This window comes from Oncorhynchus gorbuscha, linkage group LG04 (assembly GCF_021184085.1).
Source record: "Oncorhynchus gorbuscha isolate QuinsamMale2020 ecotype Even-year linkage group LG04, OgorEven_v1.0, whole genome shotgun sequence".
In the NCBI taxonomy this organism is placed as follows: domain Eukaryota; kingdom Metazoa; phylum Chordata; class Actinopteri; order Salmoniformes; family Salmonidae; genus Oncorhynchus; species Oncorhynchus gorbuscha.
In genome coordinates, this window is record NC_060176.1 from 45,642,887 (window position 1) to 45,657,199 (window position 14,313).

The window sequence follows — 14,313 nt, forward strand, 5'->3', positions numbered from 1 at the left end:
ATTACAGGCTCAAAATGGCCAGAAACAAAGCACTTTCTTCTGAAACTCGTCAGTCTATTCTTGTTCTGAGAAATTAAGGCTATACAATGCAAGATATTGCCAAGAAACTGAAGATATCGCACAACGCTGTGTACTACTCCCTTCACTGAACAGCGCAAACTGTCTCTAACCAGAATAGAAAGAGGAGTGGGAGGCCCTGGTGCACAACTGAGCAAGATGACAAGTATATTAGAGTGTCTAGTTTGAGAAACAGACGCCTCACAAGTCCTCAACTGCAGCTTCATTAAGTAGTACCCGCAAAACACCAGTCTCAACGTCAACAGGTGACTCTGGGATGCTGGTCTGCTAGGCAGAGTTCCTCTGTCCAGTGTCTGTGTTATTTTGCCCATCTTAATCTTATCCTTTTATTGGCCAGCCTGAGATATGTTTTTTCTTTGCAACTCTCTTTTTTATTGAAAATGTATTTAACTAGTAAAGAACAAATTCTTAATTACAATGGCGGCCTACACTGGCCAAACACGGACGACGCTGGGCCAATTGTGCGCCACCCTATGGGACTCCCAATCGCAGCTGGTTGTGATACAGCCTGGATTTGAACCAGAGCCTTTAGTGATGCCTCTAGCACTGATGCAGTGTCTTAGACCGCTGCCCCATTCAGGAGCCCCAACTGTATATCAAGCCAGTTGCCGTAATAAAAGTGTTTTGTTGTTGTGCACTATCATCAAACAATAGCATGGTATTTTTACTGTAATAGCTACTGTAGATTGGATACTGCAGTTAGATTAACAAGCATTTAAGCTTTCTGCCCATATAAGACATGTCTATGTCCCAGGAATGTTGGCTGTTGTATACAGCATTTTCTAGTCACATTATCGCATATTGAGCAACAACCACCCCGGTTTAGGGACACCGATCTAAATTGGTAGTTGCTCAGTATTAGTTTAATTGGATCATAGCACCATGTTGTTTGTGGACCCCCATTGAGACAACAGTCATTCTGATTTCATGTTGCATTATTACTTTGTACTCCCACTGCTTGTTCCTGTGTGAACCTCCCAGTTCGGAGACAGGAGTCATCCTACTACAAACAGGTAGGAGGAGACACAGGTTCCACAGGTGTCTGGGGCTCCTCTGCCTACTGAGAATCCTTGTTGAGGACGCCCAGTAGCAGTCAGCAAGAGAGAGACGGAGAAAGCGACAGAGAGAGAGAGGCAGAGATAGAGACTGAGACAGAGCCGGGGAGAGAGAAAGATGGAGACAGGTACAGAGAGAGACAGGGACAGAGACAGGGACAGAGACCGAGAGAGAGAGACAGAAAGAAAGAGAGCGAGATAGAGCAATGAGACCGGGGAGTGGGAAAATGCCTAGGGCTGACGTCTACACATGTTGGCTTCTGCTGGTCTGTACAGAGGTTGGCATCTCCAGGGACACCTCTTCATGTTTACTTAAGACAAATCTCAGACTACTTTGCTTCTCATAAACAAACTTTATTGCAATTCATAAATATATTAGCTACATTTATTCAAATGATGAGGGAGGAAAGTTGTATTATATAATTTTGGTCTCCCTGTTTGTAAAATATTAAGCTTAGATTTATTACCATCAAGTCAACAAATGCTTTATTTAAATGCCTTTTTTAAGCACCTCTGTGAGCATCTGCCTGTTTTTCATGAACTTGAGTTCTTATGTCCTATTTGTACTTAATTATCTCTAGGGGCTAGCTGTTAAAGGTGCAATATGCAAAAATCGTTCCTCCATTTCCTGGTTGCTAAAATTAGACCAGTTCGCCTAATTTCAGTTTATGTAATAAAACATGCAATTTATAGTGTAGAGAATATTTGTACCATCTAAACTGTTGTGAAATATATTTTCAATTACCCAAATAATTGTAGTTTCAGCTGTTTGAAACTTAAGAATGGGAACCATAGAAACAGAGCACATCCTAGACTTGCTTTCAATGAGAATGACAGATCTAAAACTCACATTTCTATGTGAATTTGCTCTGTTTGCCCAAAAATGTACATATTGCAGCTTTAAGAGAATAAATACAGACAGACATTGCTTTCAGGTTTAGTTGTACCTGGTTTTTGCCTCAATTAATGACTTGTTTTGGCAAAAAATACTTTAGTTTGATGTGTAGGTCTCCAAAATAATGTTTTACGCCAATGCAATGCCAGTGGCTAGCTATGTGTGTCGTGTGTCAGTTGATGACTGTCTATTTCCATATGATTGGGCCTATGAGTTCTTCCTTCTACATGGGAGTGTGGGCAGGGGAGGAGCAGAGCGGAGAACCACCAAACACAGGCTGCTGATTGGAGTAGGCATAGGTGTACTGTAGTGAACTGCCTTGACTTGAACAAGAAGTGACTGCAGTCTTATGCTTGGTTGCCTTGACTTCTTCTTCAGCAATATCCAACAGTTTGCACATCTCTTAATCTGTGGTTTGGCTTGGCTTCAGAAGACAGGATGGGATGGAGATGCTATAGAGAGAGGCTATAAAGGTCCCTCCGCTCTACAAGAGAGGGATAGTGATCACAAAAAGCCCATAACACCATCCCCAATATCCTTAGATGCTTTCTCTAAACAAATCTTAACTGTCATGACAGAGAGGAAGCATGGTTGAAATACAAATGACTGAGTGAGTGACAGAGATACAAATTCGAGGTCTGCCGATTAATCGGAATGGCCGATTAATTAGGGCCGATTTCAAGTTTTCATAACAATCGGAAATCGGTATTTTTGGACACCAATTTGGCAGATAAAAAAAAAATATATATATATATATATTTTTTACACCTTTATTTAATATTTACTTAACTAAGCAAGTCAGTTAAGAACACATTCTTATTTTCAATGACGGCCTAGGAACGGTGGGTTAACTGCCTTGTTCAGGGGCAGAACGACAGATTTTTACCTTGCCAGCTCGAGGGATTCAATCTTGCAACCTTACAGCTAACTAGTCCAATGCTCTAACCAACTGATTACATTGCACTCCACGAGGAGCCTGCCTGTTACGCGAATGCAGTCGAAGCCAAGGTAAGTTGCTAGCTAGCATTAAACTTATCTTATAAAAAACAATCAATCACAATCACTAGTTAACTACACATGGTTGATGATATTACTAGTTTATCTAGCGTGTCCTGCGTTGCATATAATCGACGCGGTGTGTATCGTTGCTCCAATGTGTACCTAACCATAAACATCAATGCCTTTCTTAAAATCAATACACAGAAGTACATATTTTTAAACCTGCATATTTAGCTAAAAGAAATCCAGGTTAGCAGACAATATTAACCAGGAGAAATTGTGTCACTTCTCTTGCGTTCATTGCACGCAGAGTCAGTGTATATGCAACAGTTTGGGCCGCCTAATTTGCCAGAATTTTACGTAATTATTACATAACATTGAAGGCTGTGCAATGTAACAGGAATATTTAGACTTATGGATGCCACCCGTTAGATGAAACACGGAACGGTTCCGTATTTCACTGAAAGAATAAACGTCTTGTTTTCGAGATGATAGTTTCCGGATTCGACCATATTAATGACCTAAGGCTCATATTTCTGTGTGTTATTATGTTATAACTAAGTCTATGATTTGATATTTGATAGAGCAGTCTGACTGAGCGGTGGTAGGCAGCAGCAGGCTCATAAGCATTCATTCAAACAGCACTTTTGTGCGTTTCTCCAGCAGCTCTTCGCAAGTACAGCGCTGTTTATGACTTCAAGCCTATCAACTCCAGAGATTAGGCTGGTGTAACCAATGTGAAATTGCTAGCTAGTTAGCGGGGTGCGAGTTAATAGCGTTTCAAACGTCACTCTCTCTGAGACTTGGAGTAGTTATTCCCCTTGCTCTGCATGGGTAACGCTGCTTCGAGGGTGGCTGTTGTCGTTGTGTTCCTGGTTTGAGCTCAGGTAGGAGCGAGGAGAGGGACGGAAGCTATACTGTTACACTGGCAATACTAAAGTGCCTATAAGATCATCCAATAGTCAAAGGTTAATGAAATACAAATGTTATAGAGAGAAATAAGGACAGAGAGAGAGAGCTGGAGACAGACTTCTCCAGAAGGCTGTTGATACTGACTTCTGAGATCTGTAACCCAGTGAGGGTTGGATGTGATATCTGTAGCTGGATGTTGGCCGGGTTTGCTTTCACTCCTCACGCACGAGTGGTCATGGACCACTGTGAGCGCCGTGGAAATGGCTGGCTGGGGTGTCAGCGCTGAGACTGACCACAGTTAGAATTATACATGAGAACAGAGATAACACTAGGTGAAGTGTGTTGAAGCTGTGGATGGATGGATGATACCCCTGAAGGTTTGTTAGAAAGGAAAGTTGAGCAAATGAGAACATGCACAGATCACATCAAATACAATGACTTTTGGGTCATATTTCTCCAGGTTTCTCAAGTTGAGATGAAACGAGAAGGTAATGATTTCAGATGTTTTTTTGTGAAAGAGAAATTCAAATGAAAGGAAAACGTTGCGCTTCTCCTTGGCCTTGCAGACATCAGCTTATAGTAATCCCCTTTACAAGGTGAAACAACAAGAAACTCATTGTTTCATTCTTCTTTTCTGAAGTGCTTCCAGCTTTCCTCTTCTGAATGTGTATTGAGCTGCTGCTTGGGGAGAGTTGAATTTCAATGGCTGGGCCATGATGGTGTGGCAGCAGCCAATACTGACAGGTTGTGATTCACAAATACCCCGCCTCACAGTACCAATGGAGTCGGAAAGAATAATAGGTGCTACCCCAGAGGTACATCTTAGGATAATGAACCATTTCAAACATACCGCCAGAGCTATGGAAGCCTGAAAATGGCTGCACGGCTCAATTTCACAGCATGCCAATGTGTGTGAGAGAGAGAAGATGGTGCCGTGTGTTCTCTCCTCACCTATTATGAGGCTGAAACAAATACTGCATAAGGCTGCTTTCTCCTATCTTCACAGCGAAACAGCATTTCCCATTTCTATTCCATGGCCATTTGAATAATCAATTTGATATTGTTCATGCTGTTTGGGTCACTTTTTAGATCCCTTTGGAGAACAGAAATATGAGAATATGACAAAAGGTTCAAGTGTACTGTTTGAGTAAAACACCATTCCATTTAGTGCAGCCCTACTATTTGGTGTGCTCTTTATGGAGATACTACAAACGATTATAATGGGTCCTTGATCCATCAGTATGATCCATTTGTGTTTTTCTCAGTACACTGTTAACCTCTCTGCGCACAGAACCAAAACAACATATGGTGATCGCTACATAAATAGTCATATTAAACATTCAAGAAAATACAAGTGTCTCACATGTTTCGAAAGTGTAGAATCTTGCTAATCCAACTGCGTTGTCAGATTTAAAAAAGGATTTACTGCGAAAGAATATGATGCGATTATCTGAGGATTGAGTCCCATAAAAAAAAAAAAAAAAAATTCAACCAGCACAGCCGTAAGTAACAAAATCACAAACTGCAATAAAATAAATGGTTTACCTTTGACAATCTTCCTCTGTTTGCAATCCCAATCCTCATTGTTACACAATGAATGGTCTTTTGTTTGATAAAATCAATTTTTATAGCCTAACACAAAACATTTTGTGAACCGCTTGTGTCGTGAATTTCGTCTCATTCCATTTTCACTTACTGTAATTTAATTACAGTATCAGAGCAGGTACTTTCACAGTAGTTAACTGTTGATAACAATAACTTACTGTATAAGCAACAGTAATCTGTTACAGTGAATATTTTCACTCAGCTCAAGAATTCTCAATTAAATATTTAAACACCCAAGCACTATAGTAATAATCACCAGCCAAGGCTTTCTCAGTATAATACAGTTTTATGAAGATGAGAGGTGATGTGCGTTTATTTGTGAGGGCTAATCTCATTCCCACATTAATTATAAATTGTCCATTTGGGTGCTATTGCTACTGAAATACCGTCATTGTTACCAATGAAAGTGTTATTGGGAGGGGCTGAGGTTGAACCCAGGTGCAGAGAATGGACCAGACGAGGAATCAATGATTTGGGATTAACGTGAATACTTTACTTGAAAACGAGAATATAATGATAACAGTGATACTGGAAAAAACAACAATTACTAGGACTGGAAAACTCACTCTGTGGGGACGAACACAGGGAATCAAAATCATGCTACTGCAAAGGGAAACAGAAAACACACCTCTCTCAAAGGGACACACCTGAGTGTCATTAATGTTTCTGACGCTCTCTGTCCCCCTCTGTTGACAGGTGGAACCATGACAGTACCCCCCCTTTTAGGAGCGGCTCCAGCCGCAGAGCCAGAGCGACCACCACATAGTTGGTTGTTGTCCCGAGCAAGTCCCGGATCCAGAATGTCCCTGCAGGCACCCACTCCCGCTTACTCGGGACCGTAGCCCTCCCAGTCCACCGGGCACTGCAGGATGCCTTGGACCCGGCAAGCCTCCAACGGATGCTGGACAGTGTAGGCCAGGCAGCCATCCACAAGTCTAGAGGGTGGAGGGGCAGGTGTGGGCGGGGAGAAGGGACTGGTCATTACCAGCTTGAGACGGAGACATGGAAGGATGGACAGACCCTCATAGACCTGGAAAGCTGGAGATGATAGGTAATGGGGTTGATGCTCCTCAGGATCTTTAATGGTCCTATGTAGTGAGGAGCGAGCTTCCGCGAGTCCACCTTTAAGGGAAGATCACGGGTGTACAGCCATACCCATTGACGCGGTTGGAGGAGCTAAAGAGGTCTTTGTGACGGTTTACCTGGTGTTGGTGTCGGGCAGAGGAGCAGAGCAAGGAGGATCACGTGAGTGTGATTCATGTGCGGCGACATCATCGAATGAACGCCTCGGCTGATGGTACCCCCACTTTGGCCTCTTGTTCAGGAAGCATACCCGAACTGACACTCGAACGGCTACAGTCCAGTGGACAAGTTTGGCAGTGTGTTATGAGCATATTCCACCCAGACGAGGAACTTTCTCCATCCTTCCAATACCGTGAGATGAACTGGGGCCCATGATCTGAGACAATGTCCTGAGGAAGTCTGTGATCATGAGATCAGCTGTCTCCTTCGCTGAAGGCAACTTGGGTAAGGTGATGAAATGGGCTGCATTGGAGAACTAATCGACGACCACCAAGATAGTGGTAAGCCCATGGATGGAGGTAACTCTGTGATAAAGTCTACAGACAGGTGGGACCAGGGCCGGCTGGGGATGGGCGGAGGTTGGAGCAACCCAGCCAGTCTCTGTCGTAATGACTTGCTTTGGATCTCACATCCAAGACTTGCTTTGGATCTCACATGTTGGTGGTCCAACATCCTCAATCATGTTGGGCCACCAGAATTTCCCCCTCAGGAACTCCAGTGTCCGATTAACCCCTGGATGCCTAGTTCATTTAAACGAGTCTCCCCATTGTAGTACTCGGGAACGGGCTGATGGCAGAACGCAAAGTCTGTTAGTGGGTCTCCAACTGGGGTCAGGTTCTTGGGTCTGGGCTAAAGGTCGACCGATTATGATTTTTCAACGCCGATACCGATTATTGGAGGACCAAAAAAGCCGATGCCGATTAATACGACTATTTTTTTTAATGTATTTATTTTTAATAATGACAATTACAACAATACTGAAAGAACACTTATTTTAACTTAATATAATACATCAATAAAATCAATTTAGCCTCAAGTAAATAATGAAACATATTCAATTTGGTTTAAATAATGCAAAAACAAAGTGTTGGAGAAGAAAGTAAAAGTGCAATATCAGTGCAAAAAAAGTGTGATACGAAAAAGTGCAATAAGAATGCTAATGTCTAAGTTCCTTGCTCAGAACATGAGAACATATGAAAGCTGGTGGTTCCTTTTAACATGAGTCTTTAATATTCCCAGGTAAGAAGTTTTAGGTTGTAGTTATTATAGGAATTATAGGACTATTCCCCTCTATACCATTTGTATTTCATTAACATTTGACTATTGGATGTTCTTATAGGCACTTTCGTATTGCCAGTGTAACAGTATAGCTTCCGTCCCTCTCCTCGCTCTTCCCTGGGCTCGAACCAGCAACACAATGACAATTAGTGTGCGCTAACTAGCTAGCCATTTCACTTCGGTTACATTAGCCTCATCTCGGGAGTTGATAGGCTTGAAGTCATAAACAGCGCAGTTGTAACGGTTTTCTAGGTGTGGTGAAGGAGAGTTGGACCAAAACGCAGCATGTAGATTGCGATCCATGTTTAATGAAACAAACGTAAACACGAATAAACACCAACACTACAAAACAATAAACGTAACGAAAACCGAAACAGCTTATACTTGTCAACACAGCGACAGGAACAAAGACACTAAGGACAATCACCCACAAACTAACCAAAGAATATGGCTGCCTAAATATGGTTCCCAATCAGAGACTATGATAAACACCTACCTCTGATTGAGAACCACTCCAGACAGCCATAGACTTTGCTAGATCACCCCACTAGCTACAATCCCAATACATACCAAAACCCCAAGACAAAACACACCACAATACAAAAACCCCATGCCACACCCTGGCCTGACCCAAACATGAAGATAAACACAAAATACTTAGACCAGGGCGTGACAGCAGTGCTTGACGCACAACGAAGAGCTGCTGGCAAAACGCACAAAAGTGCTGTTTGAATGAATGTTTACGCGCCTGCTTCTGCCTACCACCGCTCAGTCAGATACTTAGATACCTGTATGCTTGTATGCTCAGTCAGATTATATGCAACGCAGGACACGCTAGATAATATCTAGTAATATCATCAACCATGTGTAGTTAACTAGTGATTATGATTGATAGTTTTTTATGAGATAAGTTTAATGCTAGCTAGCAACTTACCTTGGCTTATTGCATTCGTGTAACAGGCAGTCTCCTTGTGGAGTGCAACGAGAGAGACGCAGGTCGTTATTGCGTTGGACTAGTTAACTGTAAGGTTACAAGATTGGATCACCTGAGCAGACAAGGTGAAAATATGTCGTTCTGCCCCTGAACAAGGCAGTTAACCCACGTTCCTAGGCAGTCATTAGGAAATAACAATGTGTTCTTAACGGACTTGCCGAGTTAAATAAATGTATAAAAAATTTAAAAATTACATTATTTAACAAAAATAAATAATCGGCAAATCAGTGCCCAAAAATACCAGTTTCCGATTGTTATGAAAACTTGAAATCGGCCCTAATTAATTGGCCATTCCGAATAATCGGTCGACCTCTAGTCTGGGCTTGTTGAACCGTGGTCTCAATACTCTATATCACAGGGGCCACAATGCGTGATGATGGGCTCGGGGTCTCTTTTCATGTTAGAGACATCATGTTGGCGGGACAGGGCGATAGGCTAGTGTGAAATTGAACCTGCTAAAAAACAGAGCCCACCTTGCTTGGCAACTGTTCAACCTCTTGGCTTTTTGAATGGAGACCAAGTCTGAAATCTTTGGACGGAGCTGAAAGTCCGTATTGCCCAGCGATAGCCCCGAAACCTGAAGGATCTGGAGAAGGTCTGTATGGAGGAGTGGGCCAAAATCCCTGCTGCAGTGTGGGCAAACCTGGTCAAGAACTACAGGAAACTTATTATCTCTGTAATTGCAAACAAAGGTTTCTGTACGAAAAATTAAGTTCTGATTTTCTGATGTATCAAATACTTATGTCATGCAATATAATCATACAGTGTGATTTTCTGGATGTTTGTTTTAGATTCCGTCTCTCACAGTTGAAGTGTACCTATGATAAAAATTACAGCTTTGTAAGTAGGAAAACCTGCAAAATCGGTAGTTTATCAAATACTTGTTCTCCCCACTGTATGTAGCGCTAGCCAGGGGTACCCTAGGATAAGGGGTTCTCGGGAGCAGATATCAACAGAAAATTAAGAGTCTCTGAGTGGTTCACCCCAACCTGCAGTAGAATGGGCTTCGTCTGATATTCCACCTCGCCAGAACCAAGGGCTCGAGTCTGCAGCGGGATGGGACAATTCATGCAATGGATTTGTAGTTATTTTGCGACGTCTTGATCAATGAAATGATCCGCTGTCCAAGAATACTTTAATCTGATGCTGACGGTTGTCCGAGTGGAGGGTTGCAGATAGTGACAGACAGTGACTGGGTAGCTGGGGTGAATCTGCACACCTCGTCAGGGTCTCTCCTTGTCCTGGTGAGCCCTGGCGGTTCCCGTCAACTCTAGGCATGCAGCACAGAGATGACTAAGACCTCCGCAGTGGAGGCAACAGCCTTTGCACATGCGCCTGTCACGTTCCTGTGGGCTCAGACGTGTGCATTCCAACTGCAAGGTTTCCTCCATGCTGAGCTCTGTGGGCTTGGGGTGCTCAGGAAACCGGGATGCTGGAGTGGTGTCAAAGACCGCTATCTCACCCATTCTCGGATGCGGATGTCAAACCTGATTGCCAGCGTTATTAGGGACTCGAGGTCCTCTCCCAGTTCTCGAGCTGCCAGTTCATCCGTGATGGAGTTAGAGAGACCCTGGTGGAAAGTGGTTACCAGTGCCTCAGTATTCCACCCACTCTTGGCGGCGAGGGTGCTAAACTCAATGGCAAAGTCAGCCACTAGCCTGGCACCCGGGCGGAGTCTAAATAGTCGGCTTGCTGCTTCTCGTCTGCCGACTGGGTGGTCAAAGACTCGAAGCAGCTCGGCAGTGAAGGCTGTTATGGAGCTGCAGGATGGTGGCTGCTGTTCCCACACAGCCGTTGCCCATGCCAGGGCCCTGCCCGAGAGCAGAGAGATGATGTAGGCGATCATGGCCCGGTCGGTGTGGAACGAGGAGGACTGTAACTCGAACACCAGAGAGCACTAAGTGAGGAAACTCTTGCATCCACCTGGGTGGTCGTCATTCCGTTCGGGGGCTGGGATCTTGGGTTCCCGGTGCAGGGGCCCTGTATGAACTATGGCGATGCCTGTAGCAATAGGCGATGAAACTGGTGCATTGTCTCCTCCTCGTTGGGAGCGTGCTGTGGTTGGAGGGAATCGGAAACAGAAAACACCACTCTTAAAGGGAAATCATAATTAGTAATAAGGCACACCTGAGTGTCATTAATGTCTCTAGGACAGTCTCTGTTGTCCCTTGGGGACGGATGGAACCATGACAGTTATGAATATGCTTCCCAAATGGCTCCCTATTCCCAATTTAGTACACTACTTTTGGTCAGGGCCTATAGGGCTCTAGTCAAATGTAATGCACAATATTGGGAATAGGGAGCCATTTGGAATGCAGAGTAACTTTCTAAAACAGTCACAAGTAATTTTCATTAAGACTCATGCAGCATATTATGGCTAATTAATTAAACTAGCTGACTTTTCAGTAAGAGTCAGTACTCAGTACACTACTGCAGCTTGCAAGCTCAGATCTCAAAAATCAGAGCTGCCAATCACTATCTCCTTAGTCATTCCATCTACTTGGCCATCCATGGTGTGAAGACAAGATGACGCTAGCTGTGTTTATAATTGCTTTACACTCAGAATAGCCTGGATGAAGATGAAACCCGCTGTTCATTCCTTAATCCCTTAATTAAACAATAAACAGTATATGAATGATGTGATAAAGGCTGCTGCTACTGGTTACCTGTTTCAAATAAAAGTGCACAAGATGATAAATGTCACCTCTCATTTTGCAACATACATTTTAATTGCCCTATGTGAATATTATTTACATAGAATAGGGCCACAGTGCCTGTATTCTGTGGCCACAATGTGCTTTGTTCTCAACATTTCACTGATACTCCTCTCATTGAGGTCTTTAAACATATGCAGGTGGAATAAAGTACAGTTCATGTCGTTTGTGTGTGATCTTACACACACACACACACACACCTACACACACACACACACACACACCTACACCTACACACACACACACACACACACACACACACACACACACACACACACACACACACACACACACACACACACACACACACACACACACACACACACACACACACACACACACACACACACACACACACACACACACACACACACACTGATGTCTAATGTGAAGGTCAAAGTTTTGTCTGTTTTTGGGGGGTGTGAGAGAGACGAGAGAGAGCAGCAGTGATTACAATGTCTGGACCACTCAGTGCCTCCCTGCATGGCCTCAGCTGACAGCAATAGAATGCATTGACCCAGTCTATATTAGGACCAACTTTTTGTAGGTTACTCTTGCACTTGCTGTCCTACTTCCCCCCCTATGTACCTGGAGGTAGATCCGCCAGAGTCATTTGTGGCTTTGTCCGAAATAGCACCTTATTCCTTACTTCAACTGGCGGACCGCAGACCGGATCGGTCAGGCTTCGACCCATGGTTTCATATAAACACACATAAGACATGGAAGAATGTGTAGAATTGCAGGAAATTAGCTTAAAATATGCTAAATGTTCTCTCCGCCAACAAGAGGGGTGTGAACAGTTTGGGGTCATATAGGTTGCAAGGTGAAGGTTTGTTACTACGCTATCCGGACCTTTGCCACCAAGGCAATTTGTGTGTATGGATCTTCTCAAATAGTACTTGAGTACCCATGCCCTATATAAGCTGTTTAGTGTTCTATAAAGGGAATTGGGTGCTATTTGGAACACAGACAGAATATTGAGTGTTCCTTGGCCTACAGAATTATCCCCAGCATCATATCAGCTACTGTATGCAGACCTACAGAGTCTCCAGGAGCATGCATGCACACACGCAAGCACACACACACTCTCTGCTGGAAATCAATGGGAACCTAGACACAGTCTGGTTCATTGGACAAAGAAACCTGTTGTGGTGACTTTGATGCAGCAGCACTGGAGAAAAGAAACACAATTGCTGCAGCATGATGGTTCAATGCAGTAATGCGTAATACTGTATCTCTTCTTTTTTTGAAGCGCAAGGATATGCTGCTGCTTCGCTTAAACTGCTATGAAAATGTGCAGCTATGGAGTTGAGAGCAAAGATAATATATTGTCTGCAAGCCAAAAATATTATTTTATTATGCCTCACATGAATGGGAATGAAGCACTCAGTCTTTCTGCTGAAATGCAATGTCTCATTTTTTCTCATTTTATCTCGTTATTTATTTTTCTCTCCCTCTCTTTCTCATCAACTAATGCTATGCATTAACCGAAATGTCAGTTCATTTTTGTTTTGTAAATAACTAATTGACCAACAAGTTAAATTATTTGAATTCCCTTTAGTAAAAAACAATTATGTGCTCTCAACACCCTGTTTGTGCCATTTCCCTAGATAGATTTCTCTCTGGGACATGTTGTCCAACTCATCATAGTTACATGCAGAAAACGTGGTAATTAACTACAATGACTAGAGTCCATTGCGCCTACAGCTGCCTGTTCTCATTGGCCATGTTCGAGAGGATTAAAACCGCAATGCATCATGGGTAAATTGTGACTGACTGACTGATCTACAAATAATTAGTTGTTATTTATGTTGAAAGGTGATTTGTAGATCAGTCAGTCACTTGGAATAAAATAAGTAAAATCAAATCAAATAAAAAAATATACACGACTTAAATATTTCCTTAAAGTAATGGAATGTGAATAAGGGATGGTTTATTAGTAAGTGATATGCAGTACTGGGCAGTCCCTACCATCATTGGGGTTTTATTAATAGAAAAGTAGACATCATATATGATACTAAAAGTATGTAATATACATAACCTGAATATTGTGTTTAAGTAAAATAATGTGAATAAATGATGGTTAGATTCTAATGGTAATAGTAACAGACAGTCACTACCATCAATTGTTTTATTCTGTGTTGCTACAGCGTTGAACCCACATAAGGCATTTATTTTTGAAAGAAAATCAAAACCGAAACTATAAATCGTTCATTGCTGAGCTTTACACACGTTCTCGCCGCCTATATGTAATGGTTTCATAAGAAGGATTTATTGCTCTGCTACATTAATTAGTTATATGTGAATGCAAATGCTAAGCCTAACCCTTCCTGTAACTATTGGTTTCATATGTAAATGCAAATCAATCAGTCAATCAAATGTATTTATAAAGCCCTTCTTACATCAGCTGATGTCACAAAGTGCTGTACAGAAACCCAGCCTAAAACACCAAACAGCAAGCAATGCAGTTGTAGAAGCACGGTGGCTTGGAAAAACTCCCTAGAAAGGCCAAAACCTAGGAAGAAACCTAGAGAGGAACCAGGCTATGAGGGGTGGCCAGTCCTCTTCTTCTGGCTGTGCCAGGTGGAGATGCTAAGCCTATCTATCCTAAGCCCATATATAAATGTAGATGCTAAGCCTATCCCTTTCTATAACTATTGGTTTCATATGTAAATGTAGATGCTAAGCCTATCCCTTTCT

At 42.7% G+C, this 14,313-nt stretch overlaps 1 protein-coding gene across 1 annotated transcript in view; it reads left to right on the top strand.

The window, feature by feature from the left end:
• Positions 1–14,313, top strand: part of zmat4a (zinc finger, matrin-type 4a) — a 165,815-nt gene that overhangs the window by 78,842 nt on the left and 72,660 nt on the right. The gene's annotated exons all lie outside the window — the stretch shown is intronic.